At 39.8% G+C, this 25,164-nt stretch overlaps 1 protein-coding gene across 2 annotated transcripts in view; it reads left to right on the forward strand.

Moving 5' to 3' along the window:
* Positions 1-368: 368 nt before the first annotated feature.
* Positions 369-25,164, forward strand: part of SOCS5 (suppressor of cytokine signaling 5) — a 32,526-nt gene continuing 7,730 nt past the window's right edge. The window contains exons 1-3 of one of the 2 annotated variants that reach the window (XM_041413575.1): positions 369-519; positions 14,115-14,215; positions 23,757-23,848. The gene's annotated coding sequence lies outside the window, so the exon portion shown is untranslated. The remainder of the gene's footprint in view (positions 520-14,114; positions 14,216-23,756; positions 23,849-25,164) is intronic. The other variant, XM_041413574.1, reaches the window with a different exon arrangement.

A 25,164-nucleotide genomic window follows, 5' to 3' on the forward strand; every position in this document is an offset into this window, starting at 1 on the left:
GCCGTTCCCGTTCCGCCTCTGACGCGGCTGTCACGGGGAATTCCGGCTCCCGGCGGGGCGGGGGCTCCGCTCGGCCGCCCCTTCCCCGCCGCCCGCCCCCGCACGTGACTCCGCCCGGACCCAAGATGGCCGCCGGCCGGCCAGCCCATTCCCGGCGCGGGCACCGCGCCCGACTCCAAGATGGTGGTCAATGGAGGCCACCGGAGACAGCCTAGCGGGTCAGTGAGAGCGCCGTGGCCCGGTTGGCTGGGCGACGCCCCGCCCCCGCCAACCCGCCGTTCCCATTGGCGCCGCGGGGGGCCAGGCCGGCTCTCATTGGCCGGCGAGGTGTCGCTCCCGGTGTCTCCGCTCCGGGGCCCGGGGAACTATTTTACATTGGGCGGAGGGAGGGAGGAAGGGGGCTCGGTCCGGTCGCTCCGGGAGCGGCACCGGCGGCGGGCCCGGGCCGGGGATGCTACGGGCGCTGCCCCCGCCGGGACGGCGCTGAGGCGCCGCTGCCCCCGCCGGGACGGCGCAGCGGTAGGTGCTGCCTCCGGTCGGGGCGCGGGCGCGGCGGGCGGCCCGAGGGAGCCGGGGGAAGGGACGGCGAGGACTCGGCTGTACCCGCGGCCGGGAGAAGGGCGCCTGGGGCGGGGGAGGCGGGGAGCGGTGTGGGGGGGCGGTTCCGTTCGGTCCCGGCCGCTCGCTGAGGGCTCGCAGCGGAGCGCCGCGTGCGGGGGCTCGAACCTGCCCCGGCCGGACGGGGGTGCCCGGTGTCGGCACCCGGGCTGATCGTGGGGCTGGTGCAGGAGCAGCGGGCTGGTCGGCGGTCCCGTGTCCGAGTCTGCACGCACGGTTTGTCCGTGTGGAAATCACCCTGGCAGAATGACCACTAGAGAGACCTCGGGGCGTCCAGCCTCTTGTTAACCCCTTCTGCGGAGGGGTGTGCGTGGAGCATCGGGCCGTCTGCTCTCGTGAGCGCTCATAAAAGTTTGCAAGTGGTCTTTATAAGCATCTGATTCGAAGTTGTGGATGATTTCTTGGAATTGTAGGAGCAGTAAATCGAGTTATTTCTGCTATTGTTGTTAACTTTGTACTTCAATGCTTGCACTGAATCACAGTACCTGAATCTCATGGAATACATTTCTGTCTCTGAATATTTGTTTCATCAGGGTTGTATGTCATCTGGTGATGTGGTCTTATGAACCCAGCATGTACAATGGTCTTTTTCCATTCCCTGAATACTTACAGAATACTTCCCTCTTTTATTTTCCCCTCTCCTCTAAAGCTTGTTGAAGTTTTCTGCACTGTTTCTGATTGTAAGTGATACATTTTATGCTGTGCATCATATGGCACCATATCCCATTCTGTGAGGTGTGATCCCTGGCCATACCACACAAACCCAAGATGCTTTTTCACTGGAACTAATTCCAGTATTGTTTGGGAATGTTACATCCGTAGAAATCTTGAAGTGTGATCCATGCACCTCAAGACCTTGTGTCATGCAAGTTTGTGTCATTAGAAGCTTGCACTGAAGATGTCATGCAGCTCTCAGCCTGAGCATAACCCCTGTTACCTTGAATATCCTCAGCTGATGAGTTTGCTGCAGTGAGACATTTGAAAGGAGGCAAGTTTCCAAGTTAGCAACCTCCTACTTCATTCAGTTGTCAGTCTGTAAACCAAGATACTCAAATGGACCTCATATTGAAGCGATAGCCTTAGCAATAGAGTTTCTGTCAGAACAGATTAAATTCTTTACATTTTAATATGATAGAGTGAATTATCTATATTTCTCAAGCAAATTATTTGTCAGTCCAAAGCAGACTACAGAAAGAGAGAAAACAAACCAATTTTGTGACCTGGTAGACTGAGCCTATGAAATCTGTTTTGATTTTCCAGTTGGTCTAAATGTTCTGCCTCTACTCTGGTTTTCAGGATTGCATTAGCAGTACAAATCAGGTGGTGAATTCAGACAGTTGGGTAGCAGTAGCTTGACATGACTTCATGTGTATGAGAGCATTGGCAAAATGGCTGAGTTAGTCCTCGTAGGAATATCTAGAATTTCTCTTCTGATGTTCTTTTAATGATGGCGGGTACATCTAAGAAAGAGGGAGCAAATGCAAGGGATTAGAAATCAGCTGAAAGGGGTTTTCTTTAATCTTTGAAACATGTGAAACCTGTCACTCTGCAGCAAGGTTCTAGAGAAATGACTGACTGTTCTTCAAATTAGATGTTTCCATGATGGACATGTAACCAAAGATGGTATATCATGCATTTTTGGGGCTCATTCATTATGTTTGGAGATGGATTTTAGTCTAATCAAACAATAGTGATGGTTTTTGTTAATAGTTGTAAAGCACCTCATCCTGTGATAGCTTCCTGCAAAATAGTTAAATTTTTGGTATATGCTTTGTGGATTCAGATCATTCTATGTAACTTCCCTACAGCAATTTTATCTATTCTTAAAATTTAGTTAAACTGGTGATATTTTATTTATTGTTACAAATAGTGAAAACAAATGTAAAATCTAAATGGGTTGCCTGTTTGTTTACTAAATTTTGTACATTCCTGACTTCATAGATGAAAGAACTTTTGACATAAAGGCTTCATTATAAACTCCTAAAATACTGATTTTTATTCCAAAGTATTGGAATGGGCTGGCTAGTTAAGTAATTCTTGAATAACTGTCTACTTCAGGCTGATTTCCTTACCTTGTTTCCCCAAGAGCTGTGCTTCATAGTTTCAACCTTAGGGGGAAATCAGCACTTAATTTTACCTTGTGGTATTTGTGCCTAGAGGCTTCCAGGAGGTGAAAAGTTGGGTTGTGTTGAGCAACATGCAGTGCCTCCCCTCCATCTGATCATGGCCTGCATTGTACTGACTAGCCTTCTGTCTTCAAAGATATCTCCTTAGTTTAAAAAAAACACATTTTGATTTATGGGGTTTGAGGTCTGAAGGATGATCAGCTTTTCTGATATGCTGACCTATGCATTAATTTGAAACAAGCACACAATTGCTCCATTAAATAAGAAGTGCCCTGGAGTGATATGTGTTTGTGTGGCTTGGTTGTTGGACAGCTTATTTTAATCTTTGAGCTATATCTAGTTAAAATGTTGTATTTAAAATTTAGTAAATGTATGCTATACCTTCTGGAGCCCTTATACTTTGTCAGCTTGATAAATTAACTTTGACACACTGAATATTTTTCACCAGCTAACGTAGCTGTTAGTTAAGTTAAATAAAGGAGAAGAGCCCACATGCTCTCTCCAAGCATACAGCTGGACATTTCTGTTAAATTTTTCAGCAAAAATGAAATTTTGATTGGTTCTTAAAGCTTCATGAATACACTAATTGGTGAATCATCTGATGTGCAGTTTAGTTTCAGGAAATATGAAATGGCTCACTAACTTCATAGTTACAAGATTATGCAGACCTTCTGAAAATCTCAGTAAGAAAATGTGTGCAGTGGTGGTGGTTGATATTTTTGGCTGTGAGAGAGGTTGGCTAAAACTCAATGCAGTTATGCATAGTCTGCACTAGTTTATATGGTAGGCACTCACTTGAAGAATTATCTGGAAGGAAGAAGGAATAATTTGACAGGTTTATCTGCTCTCGGGACCTTATCTAGATTTTGCTGAAGAAGTTTGCAGTTAGGAACCTCTTCTGGCTCTGTAACGGGTCCTGAATGTAGTTGCTTTTCACCCTGTGTTTTTATAGTGCCGTGGTTGTTGAATTCTTCAGCCTTAATGTTGGACAGCTGCAAAACATTTAAAGCCTATCTATGAAAGATTGGGATAAGAAGGAGGGGGAGATGGAGGCTGGCCCAGCTAAGTAATACTTCTTGAGGACTCTGAAGTATTTTCTTTATGTAGCCGTCCACGGTGTGTTCAGGGCTGGCTGGAGACCACTTGATTATGTACTGCATTATCAACTGAAGTATTTAAACCAGTACTCCTTTCTTGTAAAAGTTTGAATCTTTACAGTAGTTGAAGAGTCAAAGAGGTCAGGAATTTGGTTTTCTTTTTGTTGCAGCAGAATAATAGCAATTTCAGTGCAGTACATAACTACTCTGTGTAAACTCAAGGTTTTTGCAAAAAATAGTTTTACTGCTGTTAAGGAGCATTCTACTGCTTAAGAAGCATTCCTTAAGATACTATTGTATTGCAATACCTATGATGAGCACCAGTTTGTTAGAGGTAGAAACTTTTACAGTGTTTGTAAGTGCTTTAGTAATTTTGGACTGGAGCACATTCACAGAGGTGAAATTTGAGGTATTGCTTAAAAAATGGAGTAGGAGCAATCAAAAATAATTTTTCTGCAATACTAAATCTGATACATTTTTGTTCCTCCTCAGCAGAATGAATTCTAATAGTACTTCAATGGTCAGCCTGGCTCCCAAATGAAACAACTTGGGCCTCATTGCTCAAGACTCAAATGTCAGTCATAGGATTAGGAATTGTAATTCCGGGATAGAAAGTGTCTGGCACTCAACTACCTAATATTCCCATTAGACTAGAAGAGACTCAAGGTCTGCAGTTGAATGAATTAGGCTTGATCAAAGCACTGATAAAAATTGATCAAGATAATTTCTTAGACTTTTTGGCCTCTAATAAGAAAAATTTAGCTTGTAGTGGTGCTTATTCCAGTTTGACTTAATTTTACTCATGGAACTTGCCTAGCTAAGGATTAACATGTTTAATGGGGTAGACCCTATTTCTTGAAAAGAACTTGAACAGGAAGCTTCCATCTCCAAGTTGTCTCTAACTTCTGATACTTAGGATTTCATCTGCTTAGGTACATCTGTTTATATATCAAACTACATACTCTGCCTCTGTACCTTGGGTGTTTGGTTTTGCAGCAAGACATGTGCAGCACTGCTTCATTTACTGACTAATTTACTTGTGGAAAAAGTACCTATTACTAAATTTTGGGTTGGGGGAGCCTTTATATTTGGGATCTGTGAAGGAGGTATTTTGATCGTTCCACTAGTGCATTAACTAATCAATTATATCAAAATAGGTTTTTTTAAAATTTAAAGTTTGCTCAATAAGTTAAAATTTCTATTGAGTTGTGTCTTGCAGTGTTTTTGACTTAGTAGATATGATTTCTCATTTGTTGGTCTTACTCGCGGCTTGGAAGAGGAAGGTAACAAATGTATTTTTAAGCTGTCAAAGTGTTGTGGTGGTAAAATTATTAACAGTTAAGATTGAGAAGTCTGACTAAGGGGTTATCTTTACTCCAAGAACATTCCTTTCAATCAAAAGCTAGCAGTCTGATTGTTTCCAACTTTGCATCTCAGATAGGATAATACCAGACCATCCTTGTAGGCTCCACCATGAGCCATCTCCGTATTGTTACGTTATTTACTGCCAGAGTCCTCATTAGATTTGTGGCTGTTTAGCAACAGGAGTCCATCCCTCCCAGGGGAAGGTACCTGGCTTTGTTAACATTGATACGATTGCTTTTCCTTGCCTTTCTCTGAAACAAAGTATGGTTTGGGTCTCTGCAGTCGCTTGGCAGAGAATCAGGGAAGATGCTCCCAATGTTCTCTCACTGTGATCATAGTTAATAAAGCTTCTGTCTGACCTGTCTTAAATTGCACTTGTTATTGCCCAGTTGGAGTCCCCAGATTCTCTGACACAGTTTCTCATTTTTATTCAACCACTTCATTTAATCCACACTCTTCTAATTTCTTTTTTTCCTCTGGGTTAGTTGGTAGTGGGTTAAGGGAGACCAGCTCTGGGGTGTGTGACAGGGCATGGGGGTACAGAGGGGTGGTGGTGTTATGTTGTCCTTTCAGACTGCAGTGAGTTGTACTCTCTTAAGTCTGTCTCATCCAGCCACACTCTTAAGGTAAGAAAAGTCTCTTGAATCCAGTGAGTGAAGTTTCTGCTGCCAGTATCTCACTGGGTATTTTGGCAGATTCTTGCCAGCAGTTTTAACTCATTTGGACGTTTGACATGATCTAAGACTTTGGCAACAAACCTGATCTTTGATTTTTGCTTTAATTTTATTTTTCTTTGTAGACTGAGACCTTAATGCAGACTGTCACAGTGATGGTAGATTGGAATATAAATCAGATTTAAAGTGTCAGTATCAAAGCAGCTCTATCTTCAAAAATATGTGTGGTTTATCCACCAGATAGACTCCTCGTATTTATTGTTCTTAAGATCTGGTAAACTTATTTATGGAAGAACTTTGACAACAGCAGTTCTGGTTCTAACAGATGTAAAACAGATTATGTGTCATAATTTAGATTTAAATTATGAGATTGAAAGTATTGATTGTATACTATAATCTTGGAGAATGCAGAAGTACTCCTTCTGGGTTTAAAAATGCTGAACTGCAGAGTACTGACTCTGGGAGAGGATATGAGGACTATGTTAAAAAATAGTTCACCTGTTCTTGTATTCTCTACTGAGCAGCATCTATTGGCCAGACAGGTTTTTTTATTAGGTGTACCCTGTGATGGTCAGGGCTATTCTTATGTTACATCCCATTACTGTATTTCAGGAGTGTGTCGTCTGCCTGTTAGTATTTGCTGACATGATTAGCATATAGCCTGGTTTGGCAATTAACAAATTCTGTCCCATCTGGATTATGACATTGTAATTGTTGGTTTCTTTCCACAGCTTAGTTTTCTTTAGTTGAGAATGTTTGAAACGGTCTTTTTCAGAAAATCTGACTTTATACTTGACACTTAGCATAATGTATGCTGGTAAAGTTGTAGAAATACTGATTTTTTTTTTTTTTACCCCTATTCAGTTAGTCTATTTGAGAAAGAAAATCCATTTCTTGTTCTTTATGGAAAGATAACTTAGCAATTAGTCTTCCAGTATGACAATTCCAAATTAAATTCTCTTAGATCTTCTGTGGTTTTTTCATGTCTCAGTTAAATTATTTCCACATTCAGTTAATCTACACAGTAGTCTATATTATAGAGGTATTTTTATTGAATTGTATTCTAGCAAAAGTTATTTTAATAAATATACAGGCTCTTTCAGATTGACCTGATGATCTCCTGTTTCCCTTTACTGGAACCAAAAAGGTAAAATCTGGGAATCAGTCTGGAGTTTTAATTTTTATAATACTCAAATAGTTGTGCTGTGAGAAGTAAGAAAGCTGTTTTGCCTCAAGAGTCTGTGTTGCCCAGTATCAATTCTCATGTGCAGATGACATGGTTTTGTTTTCTCTAATTCCTTGGGGTCTGAAGCATTTGCTAGAGGATTTAGCATTTTTGTCAGTAGAATTGTTAGTCCCCATGAGCATACAACATGGTTGTGTTCTCTCAAACTCCTTTAGGAGTGAAGTGTCTGTTAAAGGAATTTCAGTGGTTTTGTCAGAATGATTGTGACTAACATTCAAAACTATCGAGTAATTGCACACGCTATAGCTCAGAGTTGCTTATGAGGGGGACTGATGACCCCTGTGTTGAAGAAATTTTCTATTTTGATATTTTCCCAACAGTTATGAATAAGGTAAATGAGGTGTGGTGCCTTAAGGTACAGACCCAGACCAGCAGAGCAACTGGTGTCTGAAACAGTAATAGGCATCTTGTATCTTAGATCAAGGTTTGGACTTAGATTCAGTATGGCACTAATTTTGGGGGGAAAATTGTGTTCTATAGTTCTGTATAATTCAGGGAAAACTGACTTTTTGTTGATTGAACTCTCACTTGCTTTCAGGTCAGAACCTGATTTCTTTAGCAGCTTGAAAGTTTGAAATGTCCTTTCTTTGAGAGTTGTTTGGTTTGTCCCTTCCCCACATTTGATGATCACTGTTGTGTTTTTTGGTGACTGATGTTTAGCTTTTTTTCACAACTAGTTTTGATCAGAATTTTAAGAATGGCAAGAAATAGCAATGTACTATAGCTTGTCTCTTTGACAGTATCTATATTTAAGTACATATGGAAATCCCTGTTGCTAGTGTGCTCTATAGGAACTTTACAGCCCTTTTTCAGCAATAGCTTATGTGGGTAGAAAATATTCTCCTGGAGTATCATAGATGACAATAGATAGCAGTAACTGCAAATCTTCAGCTTATTTTGGGAATGATTTTTATGATAGAAATTATTTGGGTTTTAGTCCTGGAAGTTCTTGCTTATACGCTCAAAAATTGTCACATAATTAAGCCACTTTTTCTTTTCTTTTTCTTTTTTTTTTTTTTTTCTGTCATGCAAATAATTCAGTAGAAGCAAAAACTGCAGAATGTCTACATAGCCATGAATTCTATATTTTTTAAGCATTAGTCAAATATGAAATGTTCATCAATTTTGCAACATGATAAGACAATTGTCTCAATGCTGGTAAAGTTAATGTGGCATACTAATAGTAGATCTGTGCATGGCTGAGAAATGTGTGATCCTTGTACTTGCTTTAAAGCCTGTAATAAGTGAAAAGAATCTTGATTTGACAGTTTCATTGACAGTGGCATATGTAATTTTACACAAGTTTCCCAGTGGGACACCTGCAGTGGTGTTTTCTGTTTTCCTGAGAAATACAGAGATGCCATTATTTTTTGTTTTACATTGTTCATAATTGCAGAGAGCAGTAAGTAATGCAAACCTGAAAACTGTAGAGAAAAGAGAATGATGTTATGTAAGGAGATAAAATGCCATACAGTTACAGTTCATGATTTGTTCTTTACCATGAAATTTCATAGTGTCATATTTCTCCTTTTTTATAATAATGCTTTTTTTTGACAGAAGTTTGATACTGCAAAGATGAGCAAAGCAGAAGTTTTACTCTTTTTGTTATGCAGTACAAATCTAGAAGGGGAATGTTCAGGGTCCAGTCTCAGTTTTCCCCTATAAACTCACCACTTGTGAGAACCCAGAAAATGAGATACAAATGCTGGGCTTGGTTTCTTCTTTTACTTGTAGACTTGCTTTTCTTTGTACTATTAAGTTATAGCTGGAATGCCAGAAAATCTACTTTGCAATTTAATTTTGGCTGACTTCAAGAGGGTCAGTAATTACAGTTACTGTTTCCAGCAAGTTGAGTTTTTCCAGAAGTCTTTTTATGAAGAATGTGACTGTGGATTAATTGAACGTAAAAATGAGTCAAAAACTTTTTTCTGCCAAAGGCAAATATAGGAGTAGGTGCTAGTAAGGTTTTCAAAACTCTGTTACCTAGGTAATTTGTAGATGTAGTGCGAGCTGTTTCCTAAAGAAGTGTAAAACTGATTTAATTTAGTGAGAAAGTTACTGGAGTACAGCTTACCTGTGAAATAGACAGCAATTCTCTGCAAGTGTTTTAGTTTTCACTCTCACAAGCAAATTGATGTTGAGATATTTTTAAAACCTACTGCTGCCAGGCTTCCTATCAACAGTAAGGTCGTCATCTCTAAAGCATGGCACCCTGTCTTTTTTCAAGTTATTCTGAATTCAGAGGGGACAGTAAGTTAGCAGTTGTTGATTTAAGAATATGCTGACATCATGGATGACATACCTAACAGAACTTCTTCTCTTCTGCCTCGCTTGTTTATGTGCCTTCCTCCAGTCTGGAGGGGCTGAAGAGGCAGCAGTGGTGCTCTGAGGCAGCAGGATGACGTACTTTAGTCATTCAATAGCGTGTGAGAGTACTCAGCTGATGCCTCTCTTCTGAAGGATGTTTAGTTCTGTGGTTTCATTAATCACTGTAAGTTTTCCTTATGCCCAGGATGCACTTTTCTTTTATAAAAACATCATAGTATTGCTATAAGGAGTGAACCAAAGGGAAGCATTTTGCAAACATAGAGGAGTTTGTTGTTAGCATGGGAAAATGGTCTTTGCTGTTGGAAACCCTTGTAATTTGTATATAAGAATTGTGGTGTTACAGATACAGCTATGTATGAAAATATTCTGGTCTTTGATTTGGGACAGTGATGAAAGCCAAATCTGGAAAAGAATGTCAATGTACAGAGGTAACTCTGTATTGCAAAATCTCACTAGGTGGGCCTACCGGTATAGCACTGTTTGCAAATCCTTTAAGTATAGCTGAATCCAGTACTCCTAATCTTTGTTTCCCACTCATTTAGCTTTGCATGTGTATTTTGTCTTTTTACTAATTCTGGAGTTGAACTGTGTGTTTAGCTCTAAAGGGTAGTGATGCCTCCATGCAGGAGCTGAGCCTAGGGCTCAAATAAATATGTGTAGAAAGTTGGTACTCAAAAGCTTTGCACAAGCGTACCTGTCCTGTGTGTGCAGGAGTCAAGTATTGTGTATTCATGCACTCTGCTTCTTGTGGGAATAGGCAGAAAGAAGACAGACTTGAGCCTCCTTGGTAAGGAACAGCAGCAAAGGAATGTGTCATGAAGTGAGGGAAATGGAGTTCTGTGTCATCCTTGCTGAGTTGAAGTTGGCAGTGTGTTGGCAGTAGCACGACCACAGGTGCTGTGGTGCCAAACTTGTGTGTGATCCCTGGGCTGTAACACAGTGCCAGCCTGGTAAAAGAATTATTTCTGCTTTTGCATCTGCTCCCTTACCAGGTAGGAAGGACATATGACAGTGGAAATCTGTTGTGGGAATATGTTGAGTCCTTGCATCCAGAGGTGGGCAACAAAACTGGTGCAAGGCCTGGAAGCAATATTTGGTGAGGAGCGGCCACGGGCCCAAGCCCAAGCTTTGGGCTTGGCTGGTTTGGAGAAAAGGAGGCTGAGCATTGCTCTTTACAGCTTCCTGAGGAAGGGAAGTGGCGAGGGAGGTGTTGAGCTTTTCTCCATGGGATCCAGAAATGAGATGTGTGGGAATGGTTCAAAGCTGCTCCAGGGCAGGTTCAGACTGAACATCGGGAAGCATTTCTTTAAACACCGGAACAGGCACCCTAGGGAGGTGGTCGATGCCCTAAGCCTGTCAGTGTTTCAGAGGTGTTTGGACATTGCCCTTAAAACGTGCTTGAACTTGCTCAGCCCGGAACTGGTCAGGCAGTTGGAGCAGGTGATTGCTGTAGGTCACTCAACTGAAATACTGTATTCTATAGAACAAACAAGCTAAAAAAATCCCCCGAACAACAACAAAAAAGAGTAATTAGACAAGGTAACTTTGTACCAAATGTAGCTGTATTCAAAGGTATTGCAAGTTTCGGCTGGGTGCATGTAGTGCTCATGTCATGATACTTCAAATAGCTTACAATTGCCCACAGTGAGAGTTGAACAATGGTAACTGAATGTAAAAAGTTAATGGCCATGGGTGTTTTTGGTTTGACTTATATATGATTAGCATTTAAATAGAATGTCCAGGACTGCTTGTGAGAGAATCAGAAGAGTGAAGGAAAAACTCTCCTCACATATTTTCTTACAGTTGAGGTGGGGTTTTTCCCCTCTTCAGACTCTCTGAGGGGTCTTATCTTGTCCTTTTGGACTTTAGCTCCTATTTACCGTAGGCCTAAAAGTCCTCTACTGCCAGTATTAAATTAAGAGAGTATTGTCTTTGTATATGCCTGTGTTGCTCACTTGTTTGCTCTCTTAGAATGGAGTATGCCATTGCTTGAGATCAAGGCTGTGAAGTCTTCCAGTTGTGTCTGTCTCTGAGGCTTGCAAAGGTCACTTGGATTTATTTACCTTCAGATTTTTTCAGGAAAAGATAAGATGGCATAGAGTGTTTTAGTTACCTGATCTCAATGAGTAAGGAAGCAATTGGAATTTTTAGGAAGGAAGATAGTAGTATGTTTTGTTTGTGTTTGCTGGCTCCGTCCTGTGCTGTCATTTCACTGACCCTCATTTCACTGACATTGGTCATCACACAGATAACTGTTAGAGTGTCCAGCTGTCCACCCAGCAGTTTGCAAAGTCAGAATAGACAATCTGAATGGTTTGATTTTGTATCATTGACAAAGCATCCTACATTGTTATGCAGCTGTAAACTTTTGTAACAAAGAGCATTGCTGCTTAAGTGAAAATGGGAGCTCACACAAGTCATTGTTCCCAGTGGTGTTCTTCCTTCATCTGTTTCTTCCATAGATAATAGGAAGTGTTGGAAAAATTTTGAGAGATGGTATATTCAATCATTTATAACTTTCCTGATCTCTGATCTCCTGGACTGAAATACTTTAAGCCTTTTCTTTGCCTTGAGTTTAATTTTGTTTAAAGCTTTTTGCCAAAATTCTTCATCTGTTTTCAGAAACAGGACTAGAATAATTGTGCCATTTTTTTAATGTCAGTCACTACTTTGAAATATTGTAGTGCACTTCTGAACTGAAACATTTACATCAAATTTTTCTGTGGGCAGCCTCTGGCTGAGCAGTATTGTTTTAATTTTACATGAAAATCTGTCAAAATTGAGCCAATTCTCTTCTTGAAAATTTCTGATCTGGACATCGCAGTTCTTTGTGTTGTTTGTTTTTTGTGGGGTACTCTGGAGACTCTCTGCATTCTGTATGCTCAGCAGGATTTTTCTTTAAAGTACATTTCTGGGCTGCAATAAGCTGTGCAGAGCATGGGAGCCAGAATAGTCCCAAGTTAATTGATTGAGGGGGGTCCTATGGCACAAAGCCAGCTGGGGGATCTCTGAGACAGCCCTGATGTGTCAGCTCCAGAATCATGCACTTGTTCCTCCTTTCCTGTCCATCAGCTCTTCAGTATCTCCTGCCAACACCGGCATTTTGACTGTGACTTTTTGTTAAGACTCAAGAGAAGTTCAGGTATCCATACTGGGCTAAAGCTTGGCTTCTGTATATGAATACCTTTGTTACTTCTGAGCATAACAAGGACGTCACTCATCACACTCGTGTAGCTGTGATTGTAGGAGGGTGCTCAGTCACTTCTCACATGCAGGGTCTATGCATTTGGGCAGGACTGAGTGCTGTGACAGGCAAAAAAAAGCTCAGTATGATTCTTCAGAGACCTTCACAGACAAAATCCCAAAAGACTACTAGGCTAATGAACCTAAAGGTATTTTTTTCTTCAGGAGTTCCAGACTGGACCAAGTTTATCTGAACTTTAGTAAAGATAGCAAAAGATACTCTGCACAAAGGCTGCACTTCCTGAATATATAAAATGAGGAGGTGGCTGTTTAAAGATGACCAAAATGTAACTTTTTTTGACATTTTTCTGGCAACTTACATTTCAAGAAACTATTTTAAGTAGCTATCCAGCCTATGAAATTCTGACCAAATCAGAAAGCTACATTAAGTGATTGAATGTGTCTGATGATGGGAAGCATTAGGTGACAGTAGTAAATAAATTATTTTTTAAAAAGGCAAAAGAGAAAAAAATATTTTCAGAATCATGTCCCTCCTGTTGGGAAAAGACTTAGGGGCCACCAAGTAGAATGACTTTCTTTGCTGTTTTTAAGGTGACTAGTTTAAACTTTAAGAAAGATGGCCTTGCCTGTTGACATAGTACAGCTGAAAGTTTCTTTTTTCAAATGCATTTCCCCTGTAGCAAAATCTGTGTCAATTGTGTAGATGCCTGCAGCTGTGTGAGAGAGCTTTCCCTGAGTTTCACTGCTGTGCTTCCTCTGAACCAGCAGCAGAGCCCACTGTGGCAGTGTGAACTTCTTGGGAAGTTGGTACCTGCTGGATCAGGTGTTTCTTTTCCGTGTTGGTTCAGTATAGGAGCAAGCAGATTTTGCTGGAAGAATGTTCCAGTCTGGCTGCTGATCAGAATTCTTATGAAGATAAATAATTTTTCTTCAAATTGTGAATGATTTTAAGTTACCTACAAGTTAATTTTGTATGTCTCTGTGCCACTGGTGCCAGTACAATCGGAATTTTATGGATTTATGTACAGTCAAACATTAGGCAGTGTTCTGGGGTTTTTCCTCCTTCTCTCCCTCCCCCCCTGTAAGTGGCAGATTCCTGCCAATCTGTAGCAGAAGAATTTGAGATCTCTGAACTTGCACAACTGGTTTTAGTTATTTGGACCCTTAAACTTTATATAATGGTTCAAAGGGTGCTCAAGCTGTGACTGTTCATAAGTATCTTAAGAAAATGTCTTTGTTTTCATCTAGTTTTGAATGTAGAATTTGGAATTCTCATTCTTGTAATCACTGTGCATGCTTTTCTTCAGGAATTCCTGGCCACTGGGTGAAAGTAGTTAGGTATGGAAATTGCCATGTCTCATAATGACTTTTTTAATTTTTACATCAATAATCAAAGTATTTTTCATCATGGAGGATACTTAAGATTCACAACTTTCTGAACTCATTTATTGGACAGGTTGTTCTGTGCTCTTAAAATGTTCCTGTGCTTTATGAAAAATACCAGAAAATGTGTGGCCTTTCAAGTAGCAGTTGAACCACCTTTTTGAAAAAATAAAGGTAAATATTTCTTACATTTCTATATTAATAGTTTTCCCTGTTAACAGTGTTACAGTTCCTGTTCTTCTGAAGGGTACAGTGTTTTTCTAGATGAGTGTTAGTCTTGAAGCTAAATTTTAGTTTTTGCTTTACAATTAAGACTGATTTCATTATTCATTTAATAGAACATGTTTCAGGTTATAAGGAGAATCTGGGTTAACATTAAGAAGTAGGTTTCACAGAAATGGCTAAACCAGCATTAATGGCTCACTGCTGCAGGTAGACATGGTTCTTTTCACTTCCTCTCTTTGCATAAGACTTGAAATTCTCCTACCTCCATGCTATCACTTGTCTCTTCTGGCTTCTTTTTCCTCTTGAAATGCTGTTTGTCTGTCTGGTGCTTCCATCAATTAGCTTATGGTGAAAATGGAGGTCAGATGAATGTTGGAACTGATGCAAAGGGATGGGAGGGAAGCAAGAATATCCCTTTCTAATAGGATCAAAGCAGTGGTAGATCAGTTAGGGTGCCCTTTCTGTGGCTAAATTCTGTTCATGAGAAGCAACCTAGAAAAAGCTGTACTCTTCAATAGCTGCCCAATGACAAGTTTATCACTCAATAATTGTTGATTTAGGTTTGCTCTATTTTCTGTGGTGCTGCAGACTCTTCCTGCGTGAAATGCAGCCTCTTAAACCATTACAGTATCCCAGAACAGTCGAGGTTAGAAGGAAGGGTCTGCAGTGGATGATCTGATCCAACCTCCCTGCTCAAGCAGGGTAAGCCATTCATGAGTTTCTGCTTTCACAGGGCAAAAGGGCACTACTGCTTTTATTAGTCTCATGCAGCTGGCAATGATGTTGTAAAGATTCATTTTTTTAGTCTGTTCCTTTTCTGCATCTTCTTGGAGTTCCTGCAGCCTGTAAGTTGTATTCATCCATATCAGATAGGAGCCCTTGGCTATCAGGCAGCTTTCCAATACTGAATGAGCTGGTGTGTAGGTGTACAAGTGGTATTGCAGGTTAGTGAGTTGTCTTTTTAGATAGGCCATTTCCATCTTGATTAATAGGAATGCGCATTAGTGGATTAGTGATTCATGACTAGGGTCTTGCTGCAACAATCCTTTAGCTAATAGCATGATAACTGGAGTCAGCTTTTGGATTGGATAGATGATTTCAAAAGACAAAGCATTTATATATTTTATTTTGAGAAGAATTTAGGAACTAACCAAATACGTATATTTTTCTTAGAAAATTCTCATCCTGTGGGGGCTCACTTATATAACATGCACAGGTGCTTCTTTGCTAGAATAAGCATTTCATTAAAATAGTTTTTATTTAACTGATTGCTTTATGTAAAACGAAGAAGAAAGATGTAGCCACATATTGACAATCTTGCTATCCTATTTCAACCTACTATGCAATGGAGTCTAGTGCCTTGAAGATAAGATAGTAGCTTAATAATCTAGTTAGCACCTCAATTGTGATGGACTGAGGCAACTGATGCTCTTAAGAGGAGAGACCTGATTTTCTTATCAGTGCTTGTTCAGTCTCTGTAATGTATATCCTGTGCTTTTAGTCATAGTCTTACATTTCTATGTGAAGGGTTAGATAGTATTACTTGAAGCTTTTATGGTACGTCTTGATCCTATGTTTTGAATCATGGGCATTCCTGTTTTGCGTGGCACAAGGAAGGTGTGGTGTGGGTGGGTTTTTTTGTTTGTTTGTCTTCGTTTGCTTTTGGGGTAGGGTTTTTGGGTTAGGTGTTTTTATTTGGTTTTGTTTGTGTTTTTTTTTAAAAACAGTGAGTCATGAAGCTCATGAGTAGACACGAAGAGAGCCTCTAGATTACTCATTAGTAATCTTTAAATACAAATGGAGAGCAGGTGTTGCAAAGGGCTGGACCCTTTGCTGTCAGGCAGAGAAACATTTTTTTGCTATTGCTAGAGCAGTAACTCTAAACACAGTAATTTATAATCTCATTACCCTGAAGTGTTTTCTTTTTAGATATTGCTAATGGATCGTTGTATTGGTACTGTTTAGTATCATGAGCAGTTAAAGGAATGTTGCAATTGTTCATATGGTGTGCCCAGGTAAGAGCACAGTGGCACACTCTGGCTCTTTAGGTGGGTTTGTTCCACTGCTGACAGTGGCTTGACTATCCAGCGGTTCCACTGTAATCTTTTGTTCTCCCAAGCACCATCGTTTGGCATTAATGCTTATTGCTTGAAGTGTTTTTCACACGGAGACTATGTACAAGTATACTTCCAAATTTCCAGGGTTTTAAGATATGGAAACTTAGTGCTGCTCTACATTGTTAGAATTCTTGACTAGCAAACTGAAACACCTAAAATGTGAAACTTGGCCAAGACATAGTCAATGTATTTGCTGAGCAATTTGCTTTGAAGAAATTTAGTTCTGACTTTTTAATATTTACAACTTAGACTGTCTTGCATGCAAAAATTTCTGATGTATATTGATGCTATACATATTTTACATATATCAATTTTTTTGTATAACTGGACGCTTGTTGGTTTTGTTATACAAACTCAGCTAAACTAAGGGATTTTTTTTTTCATCCCTTCCCATAAGAAAGATCTTCCTATCTCGTGGGCTGAACCTGCAAGGCTAATGCTTTTCTTTTTTCACTTGAGTTTTAATAATGTGAAAAAAACCAAGGGCAGAATTTCAGAAAGCTTCACATTCACTGAAATTGTGATTCTTAGCAGACGTCAAAATGTGTTTTAAGTCTTTTAACTTTTCGGGAAATCCCACTTAAAATTCCTCATACATCCTACTTCTAGCTAGTTTCCAGAATGTTGGGGATTTTTAAAACTTTTTTTTAAAGATGCACTTTAATTTGTGTTCATAAGTTGTCCTTGCACATGCTTTATGTGTTCATTGTACAGAACAGTCTTAGTTTAGATTTTCTGGCAAAGTAGTCCATAATTTTAAAGTTACGGTAACACGTTTCAGCAAATTTTTGGTGGCGTTAGAAAACCAAAATTTCAGTTCCACTGCACTTTAGTGCTAGTGTTGGTGTTGCAGCTGGCTGTGCTGCAGCAGGACCCTGCCCACCAAGGCTTGGTGAGTGCTCGCTGGCAGAACCTGCAGGTACAGAACCACAAAGCACGGGTTTCCTTCAGCTGGGGAGTTGAAATGTTTGTGATAGCTCTAGCTGGGTATAGTCTAGGATAAAGTTGCATGTGGATTAAAGTGAAAACATGAAACAGGCTAGACCTACTGGCAGCCTTCCAGCTGCTTCTCCTTCTTCTTTGCAGGGTTTATGTTCTTTTACCTTCCCCAGGCCCAGCCTGGGGAACCAGGTGCTTGCTGCCAATTAGTCTTGTCAAGACAGCCCAGAGCTTCTCTTGACAAGCCTGACTGCTGACAGCAGCTGTGGGCTAGTCTTAGGTAGGATTTTAACTCCTTGCTTGCCAAATGCTTTGCAGGTTAAATCCCCTGGTCTCATTCTGCAGTTATTCAAATATTCAGGCTATTTTATGAAAGTATATTCTTTACAGAAACTGATCTAAGATTTACAGTGGTGCTGTAGTGGTAGAGTTTACTTGCCAAACTTCTGGCATGAAAGAATGTGAGTTGGGAGTTAAGTCATTATGAAGGTCACTTTATAAGTTTGTTATTAGAACTGTCCATTTCAGGCCATCTTCTACTTGCTGTAAGCATAGCTGTAGCTGGGTAGCAGCTTGGGCTGTTACTTTTCTCAGTTATTATGATTTTAGAAACTTGAACTTTTGGGTCCATTTCACTTAAATTTGAAAGAAGGACTACTTTATTTTATTTTCCTGCAAATTGCATGAATGGCAATAATGCTTTTTCCTATGTGGTCACCATTCTAGAACACATTGCTAGAGAAAGACAAGTACAACTTTGGTTTTATTAGTTGAGAAGAGGTGGCAGGTAGCTATTTTGTGTTGGAGAATGTGATCTTTTGCTCGGTCAGGTTAAAAGGACACATGAGAAGTGGCGAGGTGCACGAGAAAAGCTCTGTCTCCAGGAGGTGCCTGTAAGCTGATGTGGGGCACGGGTACAGTGGTGAGGGAGAGGCATTAGACAGGCTGTTGAGGTTTTGAAAAATGTAGTGAGAAGAAATAGGACTGTTAAACCAGTATAAATTGATCCCAGAACAGAAGGATTGTGTTTGGAAAATAGGCCATTTGCAATTGAATGAAATGCTCTGTTTACAAAATACATTAAATTGGATGTTTTTACTGAGCTTGTCAAAGATGTGGGATGTGATTTGACTCATCTTTTCAACTTTGCTTCCAATTTCCTTTGCTTTTAGTGAGGCACAGCTATTAAGGTATGCTTTTTCTTAACTCAGAACTCCCAAGAATTACATACAAATAACCATTAGATCACTCCTTTTATCAATTTGATACCTATTTATATTTTAGAACTTTATAGAGGAGGATATACTTCATTAGTGTTCTTAGAAGTAGAAACAAATTCTTCTCTAGTAGGGGAGAGCTCCGTAACTTTTCTTGGAATACTTATGGCTTTTGCTGACATCATCAAGAGGGTTGCTGTACTTAACTTGAGCACTGACTGGAACCATTTATTCTATCCACATGAATTTTAAAAAAGGATAGTGGCAGTTTCTGTGTAAGAGGAGTTAAACCTAGCAATATGGGAACTATTGCTACACTTAATCACCTAGAGTTCCCTTTCATGGCAGGTACTTTACCTTGCTAACTTAATGCTTGTTCCTTTTTTTTTTTTTTTTTTTTTTTGAAATGTTAAGATGAAATTGAATTGCTTATGGAGGTAGTTTAAAGGAAACTGCTTTCATTTAATGTTGATTGTCTGGATTTACATGTTACAATGAGTGGCCGCCATCAGGATACTGCCTAAATGATTTGAAGGTTTCTTGACTTGGAATTAATGTGTGCCATTGTCTTGAATTTGCAGTTTCTAGCATAGAAATCTACCACTATGTGGAGTTCTTGGTAAATCTGTATAGTGTATTTCTGTTTTAATATCTGAAACTCATGTTTGTTCTGTGATTCTTACATAATTAGAACTACCAGCTTTGCTTATGGTGGTTATTACCTACCAGACTTGTGTAAGTGGAGGGAAGTATTTAAAAAGCAGTTGTCTCTAGTTTTGATTCAGTGCTTTTGTTCATCTATTGATGGCTTGTCTGCTTCAGGGATTTCAGATTTTCTGAACAGCAAAGAAATGGATAGCAGCTGTACAGTACTTTCCAATCCAAGCTGAATACACATAGTCCCAAAATTGTCCATTTGGAAACCCAAAGCCTAGTAAGGGGCTTACAAGAATGTTCTCACTATTCAAAGACTTGGAGCAGTATTTTTGGACTGAAGTTACCAATGTATAGCTGCTTGGAAAGAAACTGGCAGAACATCAGCTGTCCAAGCTAAGACTGCTTTTTGCTCAATGCAAATCTGCACCAAGGAGGGGGAGGAGTTTACTTCTTACTCCAGGTTGGAGCAATGGCAAAATATCGTTATTTGGCTTTGACTTGACAATCTGCCAGCTTAAGTCCTTGAAACTTTCAGCTTTCCTTGTGTTTTAGCAGAATGCATCAAGCCAACTCAGCATTTAATTTTTGAAGTAAAGGTTTTCAATGGTGGAACTTTCAATACAAGTGTTCAAAGCAGCATCTTAAGTAGAGTCCTAATCTCTTTCTTTACAGCCAGAGCCCCACAGTTGAGAATGGAGATTTCTCTTCAAAGTAGCTATCTAAGAATTTAATAAGTTCAGCAGAACTAACCAGTGCTGCTGTGGAAGGAAGCAGTCTTGCCCTGGCTGCTGCTTCCTCCCTCCTCATCTGCTCCTCCCATGTGTTAACTTGAATGTTTGTACAGAAGTCATAAACCAGATGGAGTAAATGACTGAGACTTTTTCTGAGAATTCATTTTAGTCTGGATCAGTTCCTTGAGCTGGTTGACTGAGCAGCCATATGGTGTACAGACCACCTCCTGCACCAGCACAGGTGGCCAGGAAGAGGCTGACACCATTTCTTTTGGTTGCAGTGATGACTTAGGCCAATTCTGTGTGTTGTTGCAATTGCTCTGTATCTTTACCTCTTTTCTGGCAGGTGTGAGTTTTGGTTTGGGGGTTCAGACCTTTGTATTCATCTTCCTACGCAACTGCACAATTTATCAAAGCCTAATAGTTAAAAACCAGTAGTACTTTATCCTAATAAGGCTTTCATGAGCACTTGAGACACTTGGCCCCTTTACCTTGTTTAGTGAAAAAACCTTTTCTTTCCAGGCCTCTAAATCAGCTCTTTGAGCTGTCTGCAGTGAGGACAATTTTGTGTGTGTAGAAAAATGCATGGTTCCTCTTGAGCCAACAAATTCCATGTTTTTAAGAAACGTTATCTCTAGTATTACAGTAGTAATTCATTATTTCTGGAATGTGCATTGGAAGGGAGGAAATTGCTTTGTAATCCTTAGTACTGCCCTTCCTTCCTCAAGTGGGTTACTTTGGATGTAGGGGGTTCCTTCAGATGCCAGCCTTCCTCACTTTGACTGAATAAGGTTGAGGAGCGCTGACGGGAGCAGCTCCCTCAGTGCATCCCTACAGCAGGAGCCTGCTGTGGGCATTTGGCAGCGCACAGATGGGACAGTGACCTCTTCAGCAAGCATCCCTTAATGGAAGCAAATGTCTTTAACAAGAGTCTCTTGTCACTGCGAAGCAAATAATTTTAAGGAATGACACAAATAGAAGCAGCGTTTCCTTCCAGTCATTTGCTTATACCTCCGTGGTCCATGCACCAGGGTCATGGAATGTGGTAGCCGGTTTGCCTGTGGAGGCTCCAGCTAATATTGAGCTGAACAGTGTGCAAGGAGCAGGGAGACTGATTTCTTTCCCTGCCCTCTTTTCCTTCTCCTGTCAGGTTACTGGATTTTTGACTTGTAAGAAGTATCTGGTTTTGTACTCCTTCAATGTTTTGACCTTGTTATCTTTCAGTGTTTTGAAGCTATTGTCTTACAAAAATACCAAAACAAATAATCTCGTAGGTTCTTTCTTTTTGAACCTGTTCTGTAAGGTGTCATACTTTGTGCAGTATATCATCTTTTGTGAAGATGGTACATTGTTAGGAGTTAATACTTTGAATATAATAAACCATACTGAGGAAATTTTAAATTGGGTGAACTGTGAGTGAAACGAGTGTATTATCTTTCAGAAAGAGCACAGCCTTGACTTTGAATAGTGTTCCTATGAAGTCACAGGCAGAAAGGTCTGCCTAGATCTTGTGACATTTCTGGAAAGAATGGTCTGAATTTTCACAGTAATCAGTTAATATGTGGTATTTTAGGATTACAAACAAGTCGTAACTGTAGCTTTATCATATTGCTTAAAATCTTTGTTGTCTCAGCATTTGTGCACTCAGAATACTTGAAGACTACACTCATGCAATTTTCATGCATTCGAATGTCTCTAAATTTACTGCAAATGGGAATATAGCACTGAGGTATTGCTGCTCATTGCTTCTGTAATCCCTGTAGAGTGCTTATTATCTGTAATTTTTAAGATCATTTATGCCAGTTCAAAGTAGGTAGAAATAATTTTTAGTTGAAAAGAGATTATGTTAAGAACATCAGCAGAACTTATATTTTTCTTAGAATTTTTTTTTTTTTTCTTAGAAAAATCTACAAATGGTTGAATTCACTTTGTGGAATTTGATGGAATGAAATGGATTTCCTGTTTAGGCTAGAATAACCACTGGCAGTGCTCCTTTGTAAAACGAGGATGGCTTTAGAACCAGTTCAGAAACAATTTTTGTTTTGTTAAGCTTAGTGCTGCCACAAGAAATCTGTGAAACCGCACATCTGTTGCACATTGATTTAAAGTACTTTAAAATCACTAGGTTGAATTTTAAATACTTTACCAGTGACTCAACTTTTATTCTCACACAAGTCTGAGATGTTTAACTGAGACAATTTGCCCACATTCAAGGACCTGTTTTCCATTAGGGAAGGCTGGTTCCCAAAGAAACCACTCCCTCCTGGAGCCACCTGGCAGTTTGTTCAACAGGCTTTGTCAGCTGCCTGGCAGTGGTGATATGATAGGTGGTGTATTGACTGCTCATGTTTCTTAGCAGAATCGAGAAGAATGGGGATATATAAAGCTAGTGCCATTAAGCATGACACTTCAGGATAAGCATCCATGTGGGTTTTTTGAATTTTTGATGAGTTAAAATGGTTTGCATGCAGCCCCTTTGCCACCTGTGCCCCGTAAAACAGCATTGCTGGTTTTGTTTATAATGAAGATGAACTTCAGGGGCTGAATGAGCTAATGTTTCAAGTAAGGTTTTCTTTAAAGTTGGATAGCCCTTATTCTAGCAACTTCACCTTGCATTTGCTCTGTTAAGGCCTTGCACTGAACATATTTTAATAGGCTTGACTGTCTTGTGTTTGTAGACTTGCTAGGAACGCAATGCAGAACAAAAGACATGAGAGTGATGTTACAGTTGCAGAAGAACTGTACTTGTGCTTTGATCTTCATCTGGTATAAATACTTTGTACTTGTCACAAAGTTGCTCTCTGAAAAGGTTACTTTTATGGAATCTCAATAGCAATAGTATGGCCTAACTTTAAAAATGTTTCAGCAATTTTAGTGCCTCCAGAAGGGAATGGAAACTAGTAATACCTGGACTTTCCTGCCATTGCTCTGGAGTTTCTACCTAGGAATATTAACTTTTAATATCCACCTAGTGATTCTCAACCCTGTAGCTTTTTGTTGAAGTACATGTGCATCATTTCAATATTTTTCTTCCTGTTCTGCGTGTAAAGCTTTAATATAAGTTCCCAATGTTTTTTGTTAACTCTTACTGCTATCCTGGGCTTGAATCTAGCAGGGAGAAGCAAATTAATCTTCTCTGTTCTGTTACTGTTAGGTTTCTGACAGTGGTGTGAGCATATTAAATCCCTCAACTCCTCTTGGATTTCTGAAAAACAATGATGATTATTTTAGGGAAGTGCTGACCTACTCTTTTAATAAAGAACTTGTCTTGTATTCCACTTTCCCATTTTTAGAATCGTGGTTCATATTGCTCTTGCTTCACAATCATATAACATCCTTGTGGAGAGTCCAGCAGTTGCTTACCTGGAAAAGTAATATTAGAAAAGTGTGTATTTTTAGCTGCCTTTTGATGTGATGTAGCAGCTGGAAACAAGGAGGAGAGACAGTATGTGGTGATCTGACAGTACTTCCAGCCACAACTTGGGACCAAAATGTGGGGGAACCATTTCATAGGCTTGATTATGCCCATTGTCCCTGGCACTTCAATGATCCAGATACTGTGGCTTTGCTCTTGGTTGTCAAAAGTTTTATTTCAGAGTTTTCCCCATGGCTGTACTTACAAATGTTGTTAATATATAGAAAAAGCAAGTTCTGTGAAGCTTTTTCTTTATGTTAATATGCATTAAAAATATATAAAGAGCAGGCAATTAAATGGACACATTTCAGAAATAAATAGTAAAATATCCCTTTGATGTCAGTGATTAACAGTAAATGTCTAAATGAAAAGATATTCTAACTATTAATAAAATTTCTGCTTTTCCCTTTGTAGTAAACATGTCCACAAATCAAAGAAGGAATCTAGCAAGTTCATGTTGAGGTATATTCTCAAGACAAGACACAGTGACTCACTTGCTTTTCTGGGTAAGAAAGGTATCTTTATTTTCTTGAGTGTGACAAAAAGTACTTAACCTTTTAAATTTAACTTCTGAAAAGTACAGTCTGTCAAGCCAGTATGCTGGGGGGGGTTGTGGGTGGAGTGTTTTGTTGGTTTTAATTTTTATTTGTTCTTGAAGATTTCTGGGCAGTAGAGAACTTTCCACCTGTCTAACAGTCTAAGATGTTTTAGACTAGTAGTGCAAAGGAAGAGCAATAAAGAACAATTTCAGAATAAAAGACATCACTGAATAGCATGTGATTGTTTGGATAGAAAAGTAATTCCAATTAATTGTCACAAAAATGTGTACATTTTCTAGCCTGACTTGCCAAGGGAATGGAGTTTATATAGTATCTCATTCTTTTCTCTTCCCAAACATTTTAAACATCTCTCTGACTAGGAAGAGAATAAAAAACTTGCAACTTGAGACAAAAGTGTAGAAGTCAACCTTGTATATCTTGTTTTGACAGGCTGGCAGCCAGCAAGCATGTGCTTCTTCATGGTCAGCATGGGTATTCTGGGACACCACAAACAGCTATGATCATTGCAGTGACATGATACATGTTGGGTGCTTCCTGCAAATTTCTGTGTGGTCTGACTTTAGTAGTTCTGCTGCTCCTAGAATTTCCCCAGCTTGATCCAGACAACTCCAGAAAGAAAAATAATTTAAGGATTTTTTTTATTTTAATCAGGGAGATAGGGAAATTTTTTGCTCATTTGCTTACAGTCTTTATGTATACATGGAACTGTGTAACATCATCTATGTGTAACATTGCCCTGCAAGTGTCTGCCTCCTTAATGACCACGTGGGTGCTGTGCAGACTGTCCCTTAGCACTGTGTTGTAGGTAACTTGTGCCAGTAACCTTCAGAGACTGAAGGCCTGATTTCCTCCTTCTCCCCAGCTCCCTCATCCGCACTCAATCCTTATGGTCTTACACAGTGCAGTTGGGTACCTCGCTCGCTGAGTTTGCTGGATCATCTGATGACAGAGTGAGAAAGAAAGCTTTTGTTTGTCAGGTGTTACAATTCATTCTCTTTCATGTTTCTCATGTAAGCTATGCCTCTGACTCTTCTCCACTCTCAGTGGATTCTGCTATAAAGTTGTAGGCTTACAGCTGTGCTCCTGTTGTAAGGACTTGTAGGCTGGATCACCAGAGCATTGCCTGCTTGTTTATCATCCACTTTATGTCATGAGTCCCAGTGCATTTAGTCACTGCTTCAGATTGCTCTCCAGTTATGAACAGAAAAGTAGTGCAGCAACAGAGGAGTGTTGCTGCAAAATAATATGTTTCCAAAGAACAG

Source organism: Onychostruthus taczanowskii, unplaced genomic scaffold (genome assembly GCF_017590055.1).
Source record: "Onychostruthus taczanowskii isolate IOZ18803 unplaced genomic scaffold, ASM1759005v1 scaffold42, whole genome shotgun sequence".
NCBI lineage: Eukaryota > Metazoa > Chordata > Aves > Passeriformes > Passeridae > Onychostruthus > Onychostruthus taczanowskii.